Below are 21,774 nucleotides of genomic sequence, written 5' to 3'. Positions count from 1 at the left end.
AGTGCTAGCTTTGAGTAGAGCCAAGAACAGGAGGAGGCTTTTCAACAAGTCCAGGCTGCTATGCGGTGCCATTTGGACAATATGATCCAGCAGACCTGATTGTGCTGATGGTGTCAGTGGTAGATCAGGTTGCTAGCTGAAGCCTTTGGCAGGCTTCTGCCTTAGTTTGCTTCCTATTATTCTGATAAAGACCAAGACCATAGGCAACTCCTCAGAAAGTAAAAAACTCAAAAGCTTCAGAAAGTCCCTGAAACTGACCAGATTCACTAGACTCTTCCCTCCCCAAGTTTATATAAATAGTAAAAACTGCTAAGAGAAATATTATACAAGTAGAACTGCCTGAGATAAGCAGAGACCAACTAAGATTCCTGAAAAAGACATTGCCCAACCTGTTGAACTGCCTGCAAACTATGCACTGAGCTCCAGGTTTCTAGAATCTGTGTTTCCAACTTTTCCATGCTAGGGTGGGCTTTTGATAATGTAGTCATCTTTGAGTCATTTCTGCTCCTGTAAGTAACCTTCTACTCATACACTTGGAAGGAACCCCAATAAAACTCACTATTTCCACCAAGTCAAACTTCAGTTGCATCCTTTCTTTGGTCTGCAGCTAGCTCCATATCTGGGATGAGCAGACATTTTTTTTTCATATCTCTTTAAGAATGCTGTCATACAGCACACACACATACAATGTGTGTGTGTGTGTGTGTGTGTGTGTGTGTGTGTGTGTGTGTGTGTGTGCACTGTACACCCAATTATATATACATTCTGGAGATTTTAGCATAGGGAATTTAGGAAGTGGCACAAGAAAGCAAGAAAAGGAAGGACAAAGCAGTCCAACTAAGAGACCCTTCAATGACACATCTCAAATCTTTAATCCAATGACTCATCACTTTAATGGTCTTTAACTTCCTTCGTCTCCTTCATGTGAAATCCCAATGTGTCACTACTCATTCACACCCACTTTTACAGCAGTGAGCATCCCTGTCCTCCTCACTCCATTTCCTGAATCTTTCTTGTTACCTATCTCAATTACACTGGCTCAGCCAGCCATTCGGGTTGTCGTCATGCTGAAGTCATAGTCCGGTCTACCCATAGCTTCACTGAGAAGACTATGATGATGATGAGCTTACGTTTAGGCTAAAAGTAGGAACTGAAGTTTTGACAATGCCACCAAGGTAAAGTTATCTTGTCCGTCCCCTTGGTGATGCTTACACCTACCTCAAGACCAGAAAAAAATATCCTGGCTCCAAACAGTTGACAGTGAAAGAAGCTGTGCTGAATGCTAGAGTGTAGACATGCCTTTTTATCTGTGGGATCATAAGCAAAAGATTGGTAAAGACTAGTCTCCAACACTGGTTATTTTAGTTTATTATCTGAATGTTGTTGAACCATGTGTGATCAGACCTTGATCTACATAAAATAGGATTGTGGCGGTGGGGGGTCCATCCCTTTTCTTCACATCCCACTGAATTCACTTAAAAATATTTCCCCCTTTCAAACAAATACAGAGACCCACAAACAGACAGGCAGACAGAGGGAAAACAGACCTTGGAACACTCAGCTCTGAATGGGATGCCCCCATCAAATCCTTCCCCTCAGAGCTCAGGCAACCCCATAGAAGAGGAGGCAGAAGGAGAGTAAAAGCCAGAGGGGATGGAAAACATGAGGAGAACAAGGCCCTCTGAAACAACTAAGCAAAGCTCTTATTACCTCACAGAGATCACAGCAGCAAGCACAGGGCCTGCATGGGTCTAGACCAGGTCCTCTGTTTATATATTATGGCTCCCAGTTTAGTGTTTTTATGTGACTCCTGAGTACATCAATGACTGGGTTTCTAATTCTTGTGCCTTCTCCTGGGCTCTTTTCCTTCCGTTAGTTTGCCTTGTCTAAATTTGATGTGATGGTTTATGTTTTTTGTTTGTTTTTTTCAAGACATGGTTTCTCTGTGTAGCAGTCCTGGCTCTCTGGCACTGATGGTTTATGTTTTTTTCTTATTATATTTTATTTTGTTATGTTTGGTTGTATCTCTTAGAAGCCTGTCATTTTCTAATAAGAAACAGGAAGGGAGTAGACCCAGATAGGAGGGGATATGAGGAAGAACTCATATGAGGAGTAGGAAGGGGAAACCATGATCAGTATATATTGTTTGAGAAAAGAACCTATTTCTAATAAAAGGGGAAAATGTAAAAATAACATTTTTTAAAAAAATAAGAAACTTCCCCTTTCAAGGGCTTGCAGCTGAGTTTTTGTCCAAGCTGTCATATTGTATCTCACTTCTTGTGACTTTTGTTCTCATTTTCGTTTGATTCATGTTATCCAAACATTTCTGATGAATTTCTCTTATTAATCTATGGCCTTAAAAGGTCCCTAGACAATCCCGTGGGTTTAATTTCTCTTCTCCATTATCAGAAATTTCTGACTCATCTTAAGCCTAAGAAAGACTTCTCCTTATCCTTGACTGACTGACCTCAGTTTTTATTTCCTCCATCTCAGAGCATAGACTCTGGGAGGCAACTCACATTCATGACACACATAGGGAAGAAAAGAACCAGGACAGAGGGGTTAACTAACTGTTAGGATGTATGAACATGCCTTGGAAACACGCATGGCTCATTTCTCCTTAAGGAGACCCATACTGGGATATGTCTTCCCATAACCTGGCTTCCTTTCATTTATTCATTCAACAAATACTTTTTTAACCCAAGACTATTGGTCAACAAAGAAAAGCCTTTGTTGGATAGACACTGAAGACAGAGATAGTAAGCAAAGCAGGTATGGTCTCATAAAACTTACAGTCCAAAGGAGAACCAATAAAAAAATAATAAACTATCATAGAAATGGACATTCGAGTGAATTAAAATCCAAGAAGACCTATGAATAGTATATGTCTAGCTTCTTTGTCTTTGCTAACGTTGTTAAGCTTTAGCTATTTGGATAAACTGGGTCATATAAGAAATTGTGGTATTCCATGATGGTGGGCTATGAAAGGATCAAAAAAGTAAAGTTCTCAGTCTCCATATGGATTTTATTTATGTTTAAAGTTTTATTTTGATGCTAAAGGATCTTCAGTTAAATCTTCAATTGAAATTTTTAAGACTCAAAGTTAATAGCTGTAAAATCTTAATCTTAGAAAAGTGACTAACTTTTTGTAACCTGCTAGAGATAATTAAGACTTGAAAATTAATGGCCAGTCACCTTATAAATGATCAAATTCTTTAATGTGCTCAGAACAATGCTTGTAGCCATGCAAAGCACAAATGCAATTAATTCATTATTTAGCCTCCTCCATGTGTTTTCAAGGTTAAGCTTAAAGCAAATAATTAAAAATAAGTAAAGTTCATTTAAAATCTGGTTTACTTAATAGATAATGGTCATCAAACTCGTCAAAGATATGCTGAATATGGCATTTAAAATATTTAATGGGAAAACTTTCCTATGATAAACAGACATGCCAGCTCCTAGCAGCAACCCTAAGATCTCCAAAGAAGATGATGGGGCACAGATGACTTCACCCAGATTGTGGTAATGCTAACCACTGGCAAAGAACTGGCCCCTGCCTCGTCTGATGCCAGGTCACTGTGCACACAGTGGACACGGTTGGGTTGACTGCTCTACTCTGCCTCTCTAAGGTAGGACAGTTTCCACAAGTTCCTCCTCCACAGGAAAATCTCTCAGACCTTCTGGGTCAGGCAGCCAAAAGACCATGCTGCACTGTGTGGCAGCTGAGGACTTAGTGTCATCCTGTGTGGCAGCCAAAGATTGACAAACTGCTTCCAAGGGAACCATTGAGATTACCGTAGGAATCTAGGGTAACCGTTCAGGTAGCAGGTAAATTGACACAGACGTGATTTACTTCACACTTCCTGCTCTGACTTATCCTTCTCAGAATTCTGTAGGTTGGTCGATTTGGAGACAGCAGGCACCCAGCTCCTTCCTTCCCCAAGGGTTGCAGCTGCCTTGTCTGTTCATTTCAGATGTAAAAATCAGGTCTGGCTTTTTCAAGAGCTGGCAGATCTGCTGCTGAGAAAGGCTGACAGTTTACTTTGCTGGCAGGATTTACAGGTAAAGAGATAAACTGACAAAACAGGTTTCAATGTAAATTTTTATTGTTTACTTAAAGAAACTTGCTTTGCAAAGACGGCTTGCTGTCAATAATCAACCACTTGTGTCTCATAGTAAATTATTGAATGGAAAGAAAAGGTGTTAAGTTTATGTGAGTGTCTCAAAAGTAATTTATGGTATGTAAGAAATGTTTCAGATCGTTTCTCCCCAGCTGTGCTTTTGTTCTATGCCCTATATTAAGACTTTTGTTTTGCTTTGCTTTATTTTGTTTGTTTTTCAAGACAGGGTTTCTCTGTAGCCTTGGCTGTCCTGGAACTCACTCAGTAGACCAGGCTGACCTCAAACTCACAGAGATCTGCCTGCCTCTGCCTCCCGAGTGCTGAGATTAAGACTTCTAAAGTTCAGAGTTTTAACATTAATTAATGGAGCTTTGATAAGCTATTAATCTATCTGGTAAAGCACTGACTACTGTCATGATCACAAGCTCAAATTTTAAAGTTTCCTAAATTTGTCTTCTAAATGTAGACTTAAAAGTGCCAGCCAGGCGGTGGTGGCACACACCTTTAATCCAATCAAAATTGGACAGAGGAAAGAATAGTCATGCTTCAAACCCCAAACCATAACTTTTGCTATGACTCAAAGTTATGAATGTACTTCAGCTGTTTATAGACACTTACAATGAGGATTTCAGTACAGATTACAGACAGTGGTAATGTTAATATATCTAAGAATTTCATCTCTTTGTGAACTTAAAACATTATCTAAGCTTCAGGGAGCCATGAGCCTTGGAGCCAGCCACCTGTCACAGGTCAAATGGATTCCAGATAGGTCTACCTGTCCATTAACAGCCTAAGCTTTCCCCCTGCTATCTACCCTCTGAAAGTGAGTTCCTCCTGCTCCTCCCTCTCCCTGGTCTGGGGACTCCTCTCCTCCTTCCTAACTACCAGGACCATGCCCTGAAGGTTTCAAGTATACACCCAAGATAAAGAATTTCCCTTAAACTCCTTACCTAGTCTTATCGATATCTGTCCCAGCAGATATCCAATCCACTACAGACAGCAGATGACTGGTGCAAACTCTCCAGCCCTGAATTTCTGGCTAGCCTGAGCCCCTGCATCCCAAATGCTCCAATGTGGTCTGCACTTCCCTAACCCCAGGTGATCCCTCAGAACCTGGGCACCGAGCAAAACAGATGTCCCTCAGCTTGTGCTCCTCTCTTCCTTCCAGGCCTTGACCAGCATTCCAGGAGCCTTCCCGGGCCCTGACAATGACAATCTAATTTCAACCAAGAAGCAGTTAAGTTGCCCCTTATCATCAACAAACAGATTGGAATGTTAGGCCCAAAAGGAACCCCAGGACAAATGTCTAACTGTGATGCCTATTAGCAGCCAAAGCACATGCTGGCCCCTTGGCTCTCTGAGCAAGTGCCTGCTACAGAGTCCATGATGGCATCCTGGCTCTTCTTAGCTTGTCTCACCCTGCCCCTACCCTAAACTTCTCCAGCTCATGACTTTTACTTCTCTTCTGGTTTCCTATAGAACCCTGTCACTTTGGCTCTTTGCCCTCTCCCCTCTTGTTTCTCTGCTCTACCCTTGGTCCACTTGCCCCTCTCTCTTCTCTTCCTCTCTCTCCTCTCGTGGCTTGATTCAGTCTACCAACCATGTTCGGTCTACTGCTTTCTCTCCCTGCTCTGGACTCTTCGAGATAGATGCCTCTGGTTGCACTCTGCCTCATATCTACAATAAGAGCCTTCTCCTCAAGCATACGTTAGAGAAGCTGTGACCTCATTCTCATTCGGGCCAAAGGCTGATTATGCAGACCTTGTGAGTCACATTATGACTTTGACGCATGCAAAGAGCATGACATTTGGCTCGTGCTCAGTCTGACGGCAGGTAGTTTGGGTTGGGCGAGCTGGGAAGCAGAGAAGTGAGTAGGCTACTTGAGAGATCCAAGGAAATGTGGTCTGGCAGCTTTATCTTGTTTTCCTATGGTGGACTTGGCAAGGAATGGACACTTGACAGAGTATCAGGTTATCTTTTATTAATTATGGAAGGCAATGGGAATCACTTCTCTGCCAGTCTCATTCGACAGTCCAAGTCATGTTGCCACACGAAAGCTACGCTTCTCCAAAAAAGGTCTCTTACCCTAGAAGACTTCCTCTGCTAAATCTAACCCCACTGATGACTCCCTTCCTCCTGGTTTCATTCCAAGGCCACTCAGCCTTTCCTTGCTATTCCCTTCTGGCTCTTATTCTCAGTCCCTGTGACCTTCCTCTCACAGATGCTGTGGAAACAGCCCCTGCCCACGGGCCTTGGAAATGAAGCAGCTGGCTGAAGAGTCAGGGGCAACTTTTTTCTCTCCTGCATAAGATAGTAGGAATGGTACCTGCTTGCTGGGTGTAGCTCTCCTTGCTAGCCAGATTCCCAGCTACAATCAGGCCTTAGCCCGAGCTTCTGAATGGTTGTGCTCTCTTTCTCCTCCGACCCAGCTCTGAGGCACTGGGTACAGGTGGTGGCTCCCTGCTGCACTTCAAGCTGGGACTTCCCTTTAGCTTCTCCTGTTTGAGAGCTTCTCTATAAAATGTCCATGTTTCTCCCTTCTCCTGTTCCATTTCCCCAAGCCTGGTGCTGACACCAGGCATTTCCCATCTTCTTCTGCATGTGCTCTGTATGGCTAAGAAGGAAGAAAGAAGGGCTGGAGAGATGGTTCAGTGGTTAAGGGCACTGACAGCAGTGCTCTTCCAGAGACCTGGGTGCAATTCCCAAAACCCACATGGCAGCTAACAACTGTTTGTAACTCTAAGATCTAACACCCTTGCACAGACATACATGCAGGCAAAACGCCAATGTATGTAAAATAAAAAAATAAAAATTAAATAAAAAAAGAAAGAAAAATATTAACGAATTTCTATTGCCCCCTCCTTGGATACGCACTACTAGTCACTGTTTCTTGCAGCAGAAAAATGCTATCATATCTCAACCTCCAATTTCCCTTCCTAGACAGATTTCTGTTTTAATATATATTTTGATATTATAATACTTCTATACCATTTTTCCTTTTCCTTCCCTACCTCTAACCTTTTCCATGTGAAGGGACCAGCTCCCCATTTTAGCAGCCATAACAGCCGAACATGTGTTTGTCTGACCTTGTCTTAATCACTAGGAGGTCAGATGCCTGCCTTGTGGCAAGGAACCAATCAGAAGTTAGCTGGTGGTGCTATGCTTTATGGCTCTGGGTGTGCTTTTCAGACAAGTGCACAGCAATGACGCACAGAGCATAGCAACCACCCTGGGAGGGCCCATGGGCCATAACAACCAGTTGACCAATCAACACAGGGCAAACCCTCCAAGCCTGGAGGCACACCAATCCTGAGCCTGTGCATACCCCTAGACACTCCCCTTACACCACCCTATAAGATCTCTATGCAGACGCTTTGAGCTGTCTTTTCTAGTCATCCGCCATGATGGGTGGATGATAGACCTGAGCTAACATGGGGTTAGCTCGTTAAACAACTATAATAAAGCCTCATGCTATTTGCATCAAGCTTTTGACTCCGCCTGGTGATTGGGGTGACCACGGTCCTGGGTTGAGATCCTGGAGGCCTGAGCTTCCGGGGGTCTTAAACATGTACCCCCTTCTTGCTTTCACTCAAATTCATGAACTATTTTTCTTTAATTGTTGTGGTATACACAAGTGTGTTATGTATATATGTGTTATATAAGTGTGTGTACTCATAAATCTATGAATATAACCTGCTCACCATGTGTGTATTCATGAATACAACTTGTTCAGTCCATATAATGTTGCTTCTATGTGTGTTTTCAGGTATTGGGAAATGAATTGTTCTGTTCTTCCCCAGGGAAGATAATTGCTCCTGTTCTCAGCATTCCTTAGTTGTCTATAGTTCTTTGTCTAGGGCTGAGGCCTTGTGAGTCATTAAAGACTTGGAGCAATCAACTTCAGATGAGAGGTACCATTCAGCATTTGTCTTTCTGGACCTGTGTCAACTCACTCAGCATGATCTTTTCTAGTTCCATCTGTTTACATGCAAATCTCACTAGAAAACTGAAGACATTGCATGCTTATACATTGGTAAACATAATATTATGAAAATGAAATCCTACCAAAAGTCATATACAGATTCAATGCAATCTCAATCAAAATCCCCACCTCATTCTTCACAGAAATTAAAAAAAATTATCCTAAAATGCATATGGAACTGCAAAAGACCCCAAATAGTCAAAACAATCCTGTGCAAAAAAAAAATAGTGCTGATTACTATTTCAGACAGATTATATTACAGAGCCATGATAATAAAAACAGTATGGTACTGGCACAAAACCAGACATGTAAATAATTGAAACAAAACTGAAGATCCAAACATGAGTACATGTAACTTCAGCCATTTAATAATTAACAAAGATGCCAAAAACATAAGCAGAAGAAAAGAAAGCATCTTCAACAAATGGTGTTGGGAAAACTGGATGTCAATATGTATAAGAATGAAATTAGATTTGTATCTATCACCTCACACACAAAAACAAACTCCGAATAAATCAAAGACCTTAACATGAAACCTTGAAACACTGAAACCAATAGAAGAAAACATAGGCAGTACCCTGCATGATATAGATGTAGGAAAGGACTTTTTGAAGATGACTCCATTTGCCCAAGAATTAAGGCTGACCATTGACAAGTGGGGCCTTATAAAGCTAAAAAGCTTCTGCACAGCTAAAGAAACAATCAATTGATTGAAGAGGAAGCCCACACAATGAGAGAGAATCCATGCTAACTATATGAAATAGGAAAAATTAATAAAAGTCTAAAAACTTAGACTTTCAAGCTCCTCTGAGCTCCCAAAGGCAGCCCAACAGATAAGACTAAACAAAGGACTGGATACGTGACTAAAGGCCTAAAACCAGAAAACACACCCTAGTTGTGTCAACATTTTTCTGTCCTGAAGAAGACCAGATAACCATTAACTTAAGGTTGTAAAAATCCCTGGCCCAGGAGATAAATAACAAACTTATTTCCCTTACAATGTCCTGCTCAATTGTATCCTACTTAAACATGCAGTTATTGTTTTATCCTAAGTAAGCATGGGAGCTTTGTAATCTCAAGACTTTTAGTCTTGTGGACTTCCCCCCCACACACACACACACACTTAGCCGTAAGTGGCATTCCACTTGCTCCTAACAGAATTCTTGCCACAGCTTGATAATAAAGAAACCTTTGTTTTTGCATTCGCTGAGTCATCTCCTTGGCAGTGGTTCCTTTGGGGTCCCCCCGAACTGGGCATAACACTATACATCTAACAGAAGACTAATATCCAGAGCTAATAAAGAACTCAAGAAAAACAAAGAGTCAAAACCACAAATGACCCACTCAAAACATGGGCTTGGGATCTAAAGGAAGTTCTCATAAAAAGAAAAGTGGCTAAAAAAAAAATCTCAAAAAAAAAAAATTGTCATTTCTAGCAATTGAGGAAATGCAAAACAAAACCACTTTGAGATTTCCTCTTACCCCAGATGGCATAGCAAAAGCCAAACCAACAACAAACACTGGAGGGGATGTGGGGAAATCTGGAATTGCAAACCAGTCCAGACATTGTGGAAAACAGTTTGGAGAATCCTCCAAAAGCTAAAACTAAACCTACCATGTGACCCAGCTGTATCACACAAAAGACCCAACATCCTCCTCCATTTTCCATTGAAAAGCAATATTCGCACTTGGACATGACTTATGCTTTTTTCTTAAGACCCTCTTTTTTATCCCTCATGCTTCAGGCTATATTAAAAGATACTCTTCTAACTAGTCTAAAATTTTCTTTCAGTGGTGAAGCCATAAATCTGTTTGATCTGGGTCGAAGTCCCTAAAATCTCAGAAAAACTCCTTAGTCTGTTAAAGGTGGCCATGTGCAGGTGTGTCCCTGTCCTCTCTTTTCTGACATTTCTGGAGGCCCATGTTGAGATCCATCTTGAAGCATCCATCTTGGTGAGATTCCCTTGGCTCCTCTACCCTGCTGAGTATGACTTGCATGGTACCTTGGTTTACTTTCCTTCCATTTTTCTGGTGTGAGACCCATCAAGTATTTGGTAGGTACCACTGGCACCAAAAATAGAAATCCCCTAGATTCATCCATACTCTGTTCCTGGGTCAGATGGAAGAGTGCATGACTTTTCCAGGGGACAGCATAAGCACTGATTTCTCCCAGATGTCTTAAACCAATCTCTTGCCTCTAAAAAGAGCAGCTGGAGACACAATGGAGAACTATGTCCCCATGGAGCATATTAGGAATAACTGCCTCTATGCCTCTCTTAACCTGAATTCTTAACCAACTCTCTCTGCTTCTTTGCCATCCTGCCTATCTCCTCTGCTTTCAGTAAACTAAGAGCTTGGACAAGGGGAGCCTACTGATGATTACACCTGTGGTGTAACTTTTATCGTCTAAATAGATCAATTTAAATTCCATTTGTTCTCACTTTTTGAGAGGTTTTCTTCTTTCCTTCCTTCCTTCCTCCCTCCCTTTCTTTCTTTCTTTCTTTCTTTCTTTCTTTCTTTCTTTCTTTCTTCCTTCCTTCCTTCCTTCCTTCCTTCCTTCCTCCCTTTTTTCCTTTCTTTCTTCTTTCCTTTCTTTCTTTTTCTGTATCTGTATCAATAAACTTTTACACCAGACAGAAGCATTTCTGATCAAAGGGCCTCTAGGATACCTACAGGAAGAAGAAGTCACACGATTATTGCTGATGACTAAGTGATTGATAAATGGTTACATGGGACAGGCATGTGTTGCCTAATCCAAGATAAGAAGCAGGCCAGCTCTAGAAAGGGAGCTCCAGGTTGACACTGGGTGGGGAGAAGACCCCTGATTCAAAAAACAACTATACTTTTACTTCTTTCTTTTCCTTTCCTTTATCTTTTAGATAGATACAAAGGATGTATTTTAGCCTCACTACAAATTAAAAGAGTAAACAAAGAACCAGACAGATAAACAAAAAGTAGCACTGAGAACATTTTCATCAGTAGAGACATCTCCCCCTCAGCTACTTAACTCACAAAAAGAAAAATGATATCCCCTTATGTCTGCATGACAAATATTACCCTTTGATCGTGTACACTATTAAGTCTTTTTCACACTTTACAAAGATGGAAATTTACCCTTTCTATCTTTTTATTTTATGGGTACATTTAGATTTAATATAATTATGTCTTGTGTGTATATGATCATTTTTTCATTCATTGTTTATACCAAAATACATATGTCACAAATTGTGGAATAATAACTTTTCTTACTTGCTGGTGTATTTTCAATAATGTTTATGAAAACAGCTTAGAAAAACAAGGACTTTAAATAAAATGACGAAAGTTTAAGAATTCATTAGTCTTCCTTAAAGGATAAAGAAAACCAGATGATTTCACCAAAGAAGAGATTCAAAAGGACTTCACATCAAGACTATTCTGACTGAAAGAAAAAGACTGCATCAGGAGCTCCGGACTGAGTGCTGCTATAAAGGTCAAGGACACTGTCTTGGAGTTTCTATTGCTGTGAAGAGACACCATGACCACAGCAACATTTATAAAGACAACATTTAATTGGGGAGGCTCGCTTACGGTTTCAGAGGGTTCTTCAGTCCATTATGAGCATGGTGGGGTGGGGGGGAGGGGGGAGCATAGCAGCATGCAGGCAGACATGGTGTTGGCTACATCTTGGCTTGCAGGAAACAGGAAGTTGACTGAAACACTGGGTGGTATCCTGAGCTTAGGAAACCTCAAAGCCAACCCCAGAGTGACACAGTTCCTCTAATAAAGCCGAACCCACTCCAATAAAGCCACACCTCCTAACAGTGTCTCTCCCTGTGAGATTATGGGGGTCAGTTATATTCAAACTACGGCAGAGATGAACATCAGTCATTTGCTAACTTCATCTGAGAACACATCCATGTGGACTTCAAAGTTATTGGATGATCCTCATCTTCAACCTCATTGACAGTTGGGTACCCCAAGTAACTGAACATTTTCTCATTTTTTGTTTCTTAGACCCTTTTATAAATTAGATTCTTTAATGGTTTGTTATATTTAATATTTCACTCCAGATATTTCTAAATGGAAAAATAATGCCAATCTCAATATTACAAATGAGAATATTATTTCCTTTCACTAATCATGTTTTTATTATAACTGTTTTCCCCACCTTACTAATATTTAGTTTGAACATATTTATATTCATGTCTAAGAGATTCAAATGTTTTCACTGTCTTTGTTAAAAGAAATTCCTCATTATTCAATATAATTTTGTTTTGTTTTGTTTTGTTTTTTGTTTTTTTTTTGTTTTGTTTTTTTTCGAGACAGGGTTTCTCTGTGTAGCTTTGAAGCCTATCCTGGCACTTGCTCTGGAGACCAGGCTAGTCTCGAACTCACAGAGATCCGCCTGCCTCTGCCTCCGGAGTGCTGGGATTAAAGGCATGTGCCACCAACGCCCGGCTAAAGTTTAATTTTTAAAGTAACAAAAACTTATTTTAAATCTTCCAAAAGAAATTCCATTTATATGATATCTAAATTTTAAATCCAAGTTCTTAGAACCAAAACAAATAAATATTTTTGTATTACAAAAAATTGTATCTCTCTCTCTCTCTCTCTCTCATATATATATATATATATATATATATATATATATAGTAACTGGGTCTAATCAATTAGATTAGTATGTTTTTATTATTGCTAAAAAATGTCAAGATACAAAAAAATTAAATACTGTAGTTGTAACTTGAACTCTATATACTAGAGCTGGGAATACCCAAAGATTGGTGTTAATTCTTCCTAACCAAACTATACAGAAAACATCTGTCTCTAAGAACAACATTCATGATATTTCATACCCTAGGTGCTGATGTTTCTTGATTAAAGGGGCATTAAGACTCATCTATAATTCCCAGAATTAAAGAAAAGTTAATTAAACAACATCTATATTTTGCTAATAAAAAAGAAATGGACAATAATACAACGACTCCTTTCAGAGTCTATTTTCATTTCTAACCATTAAAATAAAAGAAAAATAAGATTTGGTTCCTCTCTCCAAGACCTATAAAATTCTGATTTCTAACAGGATCTCACCTCTTGCTCCTATCACTATTATAAAATTTGATAATATTTAAAAAGATAACTTTTTTAAAAATTAAAGAAATACTAACTTTATTGTTATCTAATTTCTTCTGTAACATGGATCTTCATTGACTTTTCCAAACTAAACCTTTTTTTTTTTTTTTTTTTAATTTGAGGCAAGGTCTTTGTATGTAGTCCTGGCTAGAATTTAATTCACTGTATGGACCAGGCTGGCTTCAAACTCACAGAGATCCTCTTAACTCAACCTCCTAAGTGTTAGGATTAAAGGCATATTCTGTACCTAGCTTCCAAACTAAATCTTGTATGATATCATTATAATAAAATAGATCAAGTCAGTAACCACAGGTAAGAATCATGAAGATTTAGAGATTAAATACCAGTTGTTCTTAAAATTTGGAGTTTGCTGCTCTACATGAGGCTATAGCTATGAGATCAAGATAGACGAAAGAGAAAATTTTAAAATAAGAGTGTGTTTACAAGCCAGGTGGTGGTGGCGCATGCCTTTAATCCCAGCACTCGGGAGGCAGAGGCAGGTGGATCACTGTGAGTTCGAGACTAGCCTGGTCTATAAGAGCTAGTTCCAGGACAGCCTCCAAAGCCTCAGGGAAACCCTGTCCCAAAAAAACAAAACAAAACAAAAAAAGTGTGTTTACATCAACTACAGTTGAGCTCATTCATAAAATACAAAAACTGTAAATACAGAAAGAAACATATAATCAGCATAGCTATATATATATATATATATATATATATATATATATTGGTTATTTAAAAACTTGTGTTTTTGCTGGGTAGTGGTGGCACATGCCTTTAATCCCAGCACTTGAGAGGCAGAGGCATGTTAATCTCAGTGAGTTTGAGGCCATCCTGGTCTACAGACCAAGTTCCAGGACAGCCAGAGCTGTAACACAGAGAAACCCTGTCTCAAAAAACCAAAAAACCCTGCTTTTTTTATCTATTACCTTCACATCCAAGCAGATGTTTTTGATTATTTTAATTTTTGGCATATTACTCTTAATATATGCCAAATACAGAGGATTAAATACTAAACCAATCTTACCCAGATCACAAAGTCTAATAGATCTTGACGACAGGTGTCCCCTAATGGCTGTACCAGCTATCCCTGTCTTCTGAAGGTTGTCCTCCTGCCTCCTGTGGAGGACTTCAGATCCTGGGGAGCATTTCCTAGCAATGTGAAACATTAGTAATATTTAATAAACATGTGGTCCTTGGTGCTCAGAACCTGCTGATGCTTGGCCAACAGAAGGAAGTATGGACCAGAGTCCTGGAAAAAAATTTCAGCTAAACCTTCTGCAACATTGATTAACTGATTAGGTCATTCAGAGACTAATTACAATTTATCTTGGACTATATTTATTCCCCCTTAACAGCCATTCCTTGCCCAGCTCTAAGTCTGATTTCATGTCCTGTGACTCACAAGCAAAACTTTTAAATTGCATTAACAGACCTCTAGCTTCCACCAACCAGGTAGCCCCCCTGAGGCCCATAGCAGTGATTTCCCACTTTATCCCACTGACCTAAACTTTCCATAGTGTATTTGGCTCTCTTTGTTCTGTTTCTATAAAAACCTCATCAAACCATTACCATATTGGAACATGGAATTTGAAGTAACCTAAATAGGTGTTGCTCAGTAGAGACCCACAACCAAAGTTCAAATTGAAAGTCTATATTGAGCCACCAGAGTCTGCCTTGAGAGAACTACTACTCACTTTGCAGCCAGGAATGCATATTACAGGGAGTTTTAAAAGACAAAGAACACAGGAAAACTGCATCCTGGTTGGCAGTTGCAGGGGGAAGCAATCCAGCAGTTTAATAAAAGCCAAGAATATGCAGTTCACTGGGGCATTTCGACCCATTTCTAGAATGGGGTTGGGTGCTTTCCCAAGGGACTTTTCAGGGCAGGGGATAGAAACCAAAGATGGATTTGGCTGAGACAAGACAGAGACCCTTTGCTCTGTTATTACTGTATTTCCAGTGGATGGTCAATAGTATTTGGCTCACCAGTAAACTATCTCTTATCCCTTTGGAGGTGGATTGCCAGCATCCATGTAAAAAGCCAGTTCTTCAGTGCAAGCCTGTAACTCCAGCTCGAAGGAGGCAGAGGCAGGAGGCTCCCTGGTTCTTGCTAGTCAGCCAATGCAGTCAAATTTATAAGCTCCAGGTTCGTGAGATACCTGGTCTCAAGAATTAGGAGGTGAGTGATTAAAGAAGACAACTTGGGCTTCTGGCTTCCATACGCATATGTACCTGCACACACACACACACACACACACACACACACACACACACAGACATGTATACACATACACAAGCACACACATGTACACATACACACAGGTATACACACACACAGCACCAAGAGAAAAGCTAATGATTGCATGCATGATTAACAGCTAGTTTCTTAGAAGATGGCATGGAAGCCAGAATGAACTGAGATGGCATATAAAGCACTGGTGCATTTTTTTTTAAGTTAAAAAAAAAGGTTAAGAAACAATAGGGCCTGTGTGATCAACAGAAGATACTGTTTAAAAGGAGAAGAATGCAGGAACAGAATGGAAATGTGTGTCTGATAGGTATCTGGAGCCTCTGGGCACAAAATCCTTGACCAGACACCTCTCGGTTATTCCTGTAGCCTGGAGTCACAGAGAATAGATGACAAAGTTTACATTCCAGGCAGCAGCTTCAATCATGCTTAAGACACGATTCTATATAATGAGCTTCTGACTCCATTTTGAAGTTTTTCACAGCTGATTTCCCTTTGATTAACCACATAAAACAAAATGAAAATGAAAGGAGAAAACAAGCATTCTCTAAAACTAAGTGAACAGAAAGTATGTCTAAGACAAACCTGCAAGCTTATCTAATCCATAAACGTCGTTTCGAAACTTCCCATTTCAACTGGTGCACGGATGACTAAACAGTGATAGAGGAAACACCCTCCTCCACCCGCCCCCTCCAGCAGTGCTCCACCCCCCACCTCACCCACTCCACCCCCCACCCCCGTGCTACCCACAAGGTGCTCGATGATAAGAAAGAAAACTATCTGTACAGTCAGGTATTGCTGTACTTAAATCATCCCCCTTCCCTCAAATTCATACATTGAAGGCTTAAGCCTCACAATGGGGGTGCAAAGAATATAGCGTTTAAAAGATGTAATCAAGTTAAAATGAGGCTCTTGAGGGTGGAGGGTTCTAGTCTTATATAAGAAGAAACCTGGGCACACGAAAGACACAGGTGTGAGGATAAGGGCACACACAGAGGACCCAGTGTGAAAGGGTGTGAGGACCCAGTGAGAAAGAGATCATCTGCCAGCCAGCAGGAACGGCCTCAGAAGAAACAGAGCAGCTTGGGCACCCCTACCCTGCCCCCATCCACGTGGGCACTGTTCCCACATGGTGCACAGACATACGTGCAGGCAAAATGGCCTTACCCATAAAATAAAAATAAATAAAATCTAAAAAGAACATGAGAATCATGCCAATGGGAGAGAAAGTTGACCAAAAATAATGTGAATATGATGAAGATTAGCAGTGTAAGTGACAGAAAGTGAAGACATAAAGAAAAGGTGAGATTGAATAAAAGATAAGAGCAAGAAAACTGAGGAACCAGGGGATGTCTAATTTTTCTAATTGTGGTGCTGGTGGGGAGGCAGGGGTCAATAAGAGCAGAATATACCTGGTTAGCTCATGGCAACAATTTCAAATCACAAAGATATTAGCTAACCACTGTCTTCTGGAATATAACCAGTTGCTTGCTGCAAAATAAATTAGGAATTTTGCTACCAAAGGAATTAAGAACTCTCTGTATCTTTAAAGTGCATACTAAATGGCCTGTGTGAGGGGAAGGCCTAATGAGCCACCCTCTGGCAGACATCAACTTGCCAAGCCCCACTGCTGTCACATTCCACCTTGGAATGGCACATGACTCTGTAGGAACCATGTAAGACACTGCACATCTGCTCGCCATGCATGTGTCACCTGGCCCTCCATAGAACTGCTGCTCACCAAAATTGGTATCTAACAGTACCATTGAATTCACTGATGTTAGAGAAGAAAGGTGATGTCTTTTCCCTACCTATCACAAGGTGTCAGGCTAAATCCCTTACAGAATGATTAGCACAAGCAAAACACGAGGCCCAGGAACTTTCACAAATGAAGACCCAAACACCTGGAGAAACTATTTGTATGGACTGGTATGCAGACACGAGAAAGGAAAATAATAAGGTCTGAGCTGAGGGACTGTGTAGCAAAGCTGTTCCTCCACGTTCTTCTCTGCTGGTGGGTGGAGGGCAGCACATCCTCTGGAATGAGGATCTTGAGATCTGCTTACAGGAAACTAGGTCAAAGAATTATTTTTCTGGGCAGCATCAGGAGGAAAGGTGGGAGAGGACCAGCCTGAGACCTCTCATCTGTGATACCCTGAGTTTCCTTCAGATTAAGACACTCAGTATGCCAGTGTCCTGTGTTTGGGGATACTGTGTTCTGAGCCCTGACACCAGACAATTCTGTGGGTTGAAACTGAGTTAGTTTCCACGGGATGAAATGGTCCCTGCTATTACACAGGTGTTGTGGTTGTATGGTATCCACCTAGGACCGATGGTATGACACGTTCGATGCTAGTTTGGGGCTGGCTACTGACTATGCCACAGGTTACCAGCAAGCCAACCTGAAATGTGGTGACAGCATTCTCAGGGGAGGACTAATGTATTCTTTTCTAGGGCTGTGCTCACTGATATCTCACTGACCAGAAAAAAATGGCACAGCCAGAGCCAGTCTATGTGGGAAGGGGCTGTATCCAAGAATATGGACATATTCAGGCTTGTGCAGTTCTCAACAGGGTAACACATACTTCAACCATGTCAACATGCTTCAGTGGTCCAACCTTTAGAAACTGGTATAAAGAAACAACTGGATGTGTATAAGAACTTTCACTCATTGATGCTCTTACAAGTCTTATTCCTAATAAAGATAAGTTAGAAACCATCCAAATGTTCAATGACAGGGTTTGGCCAAGCAAGTCTGTGTGATTAGTACAACACAACCATTTGTTCTTGTTGTTGTACACATGCGTGCATGCATGCTTGCGTGTGTGTGTGTGTGTGTGTGTGTGTGTGTGTGTGTGTGTGTGTGTGATAGACCTTATGACATAGACCAGAGTCACCTTGAATCAACTTAAACTAGGCCAGATCTCCTTTACTGAAGGTTCTTCCAACTTATCTACAACCCACAACATAATATCTGTGAACAATGTCATCTGGGCTGGAGAGATGGCTCAGTGGTTAAGAGCAGTGGCTGCTCTTCCAGAGGTTCTGAGTTCAGTTCCCAGCAATCACATAGTTGCTCACAACCATCTGTAATGGGATCTGATTCCCTCTTGTGGTGTGCCTGAAGACAGGTCACTCATATACATAAAATAAGTAAATAAATAAATGTTTAAAAACAACATCACCTATTTCTTGGTTTCATTGACAACATTGGTATTCCAAGGATTAATAATCTTTCTTGGCGCATACCTAGGATCATGGTTGGTGTCCCTATTTTTTTAATGAGGTTAACAAGGTTAATGTAAGTTTTATGTGACATGGAAGCCTTCAGAAATGTAGATCCTCAAGAAAGCAGGGAAACTTATGTGTTTTTTATGCTGGGCTAGGTGAGAAGTGGTAGTTGGGCAGTACTATGATTGGACATGATTTAAGGGCAATAAAACCAGGGGAGCTCAGTAATGCTGGCATGTCCCTGAGTTCCCTAAGATGAAATCACTCCTTCCTTCCCAGGATAAGATGGACACCTCAGGATCTTGTTCAGGTCAGCGGGTACCATGGATACTTTCAGGGATGCTTTCTTACTATTGTGGTTACACTGGAAGGAGTTCCCTCCTCCTCCCCTCTTCAGAGTCACATTTTTCTTTCTCACAAGTCTCTATTGCTAGGAAGCCCTACTCTTTCTGGTCAGTCATTACCTCCACTATCACCCACCTTTTTCCTGGACAATGGTTGTCCCATGTAATCTTCCTCACCCCACTTGTTGAAGCCAGACCTCTGTGTATAGCTAAAAGGATGTGTGTTCTGCAAATATGAAAAATCTTTCTTCAAAGAATTCTCCGGATGTTGCAACAACTCGTCCTCTTACCATTACAGGGGAACAAAGGATTCGCCCAGATTCATCTTACAACTGAGAGAGTCAGGAAATAACAAATAAAAACAAAGCTCCTAGTTTGGGTCCAGCCATGGTACTCAAGTTTCTCATAAACAAAGGTCCTGTTGGTGTATAAAGGGGGACTAAGAGACAGGTGCCCTTTGTAGAGAAAGTAAGTGACCCATCTGTTGACACAGGGAGGAAGAAGGAAATACAAAAGTCTATTCTTGCATACTGGAAGTCATAAAGCCATTCAGAGCAATTCGAGATCTGAGAGTGGCCTGTACAAAGCACTGCCTGATCCCACCAGGGAAGAGAAGGGCAGCATGCATGTCACCAGCTGGTGTTGCCTTGCCAGCCAGCCTTAGGGAAGCCATCGCAGACATCCTCGGAACTGGGGCCACCACAGCCTGCTGGGGGAGAGGAGGGTACGTGCTTTTCTCTACAGGACAGTTCTCTATGGTTGGATCAAAGATTCCCTCATGTCAGCACATGTCCAAGGAGTCTGACAGATGTTGGCTAGGAAAGCTGGGGACCCGGGTAGTTGCATCGTGTTTGGGAAAAGGACAGTTGGAGAATACACTCTTAGGCAGATAGATATATGGAGGGCATACAGATTAATACAGATTAGAAGAAAGGGTGAGTTGGGTGTTTAGTGTGTTGCCTTCATGTGTATCTGAGCACACTCCTATATAGCTACAACCCTACAACCCAACCAGAAAGTAATCTTCTCTCTCTCTTTCTCTCTCTCTCTCTCTCTCTCTCTCTCTCTCTCTCTCTCTCTCTCTCTCTGTCTCTCTGTCTCTCTTCTCTCAATTTTGTTTTGTTTTTTTGAGACAGGGTTTCTCTGTATTGCTTTGGAGGCTGTCCTGAAACTTGCTCAGTAGCCAGGCTGGCTTTGAGCTCACAGAGATCTGCCTGCCTCTGCCTCCTGAGTGCTGGGATTAAAGGCGTACTCTACCAATGCCTGGCCACACCATAACCTTTTAAACAAGGAACTAAAAGTAAAATCAAATGTCACTTTGGTGGGATACATGTAAGTCAACTTTGATGACCATTGGTCTGATGCAAGGAGAATCTGAACAAAGTATTTTCAAAGGTTACACTCTTTTACTTTGAAAAAAAATGTTTATTTCTGTCTTTCTGTATTTAGTGTGTGTGTACATGTATGTCCCCAAATGCACACACACCACAACGCACATGTGCTCAGAGGACAACTTTCAGGACTTAGTTCCCTTCTTCCATGTGGGCCCTGGAGATCCAACTCAGACTGTCATGTCTGACATGTCTCCACGTGGGCCCTCAGGTTGCCTGTTTGAGGAATCTTTTGTCCTCTCAGCCATCCTACTGGCCTTCACAGGTTACATCCTAAAGGGACAGAGTGAAAACAGAGCAGAGCTAAGCATGTGACTTTGAATGTGGCTGTGATTTCAGTCTGGGGACAGTGCTGCTGACAAATGATCCCACTGATGGACACCTTTATCAACAAGGCGAGGCTGGGGGTCATCCTGACTCCACCCAACCCCCACCCCACATGCCAGGGTACTGACACTGAACTCTTCAGTTTAATCCATCAGTACTGAGAGACTTGCCACATAGCTGGCAAGAATTCTCGACCATGGTATGTAAATTGATCTTGACATTTAATTTCTTTTAAAGTCTATTTGGGGAATTTTTTAAAAACAGAGCTGCATTGAAGCAAGATTATTGAGTAAAACTTACTAAGGTATAACCTTTCCGTTGCCCTTTCCTTCAGTCCTCCAGGACTACCCAGGTGCTGGAGGGCTCTCCACCTTTCAGACAGAATAGCTGCTTATGAGGCGGATTAATTATCATAGCTTTCTTCATATGGGTTTCCGCCTAGGATGTTTTTCTCTAAGGCTGCATGTTTATGCCTTTACTCTGTCTTATGGATTACTAAAAAAGAAGAGTATATATGGAATACATTGGGTACCCCAAATATTTATCTGGATACATTTTTCTTTTCTTTGTTTTGAAGGAAAAGGAAACCCACCCATTTCATTCAAAAAGGCCAAAGCAGGGTGTAGACTCCATTAGAGGGATGGGCTCCTTCATTCTCTCGCTCCAAGTAAACAGTAACTACTTTTCAAGACTGAACAGAGAGCCGAGGAAGTAGGAAGAATTCAACATGAAATTAAATTGAAACTTCTGGGCACCGTTGCCTGCCTGTACAGTGCAGTGCGGGGAGGTTTGGCAAGCTGGAGGGAAGGTGGGCGGCATCTCATCCCCCACCCTTACAGGCCCAGCTGGCACAGGGAGAGCCAGGTCTGCTGGGAGAAGCACTAGAAAAGGCCAGCTAGGGTGGGAGGGGCAATTCTTTCCTGTTTTCACTTCCAGAGACCCTGTCAAGTAGTTTTGTCATACCTTAAAACACAAGTTAGGAACCACAAATTATTCCCATGCCATGCTTCCTTAACAT

Source organism: Cricetulus griseus, chromosome 6, assembly GCF_003668045.3.
Source record: "Cricetulus griseus strain 17A/GY chromosome 6, alternate assembly CriGri-PICRH-1.0, whole genome shotgun sequence".
NCBI classification, from domain to species: domain Eukaryota; kingdom Metazoa; phylum Chordata; class Mammalia; order Rodentia; family Cricetidae; genus Cricetulus; species Cricetulus griseus.
This window is presented reverse-complemented; position numbering follows the sequence as displayed.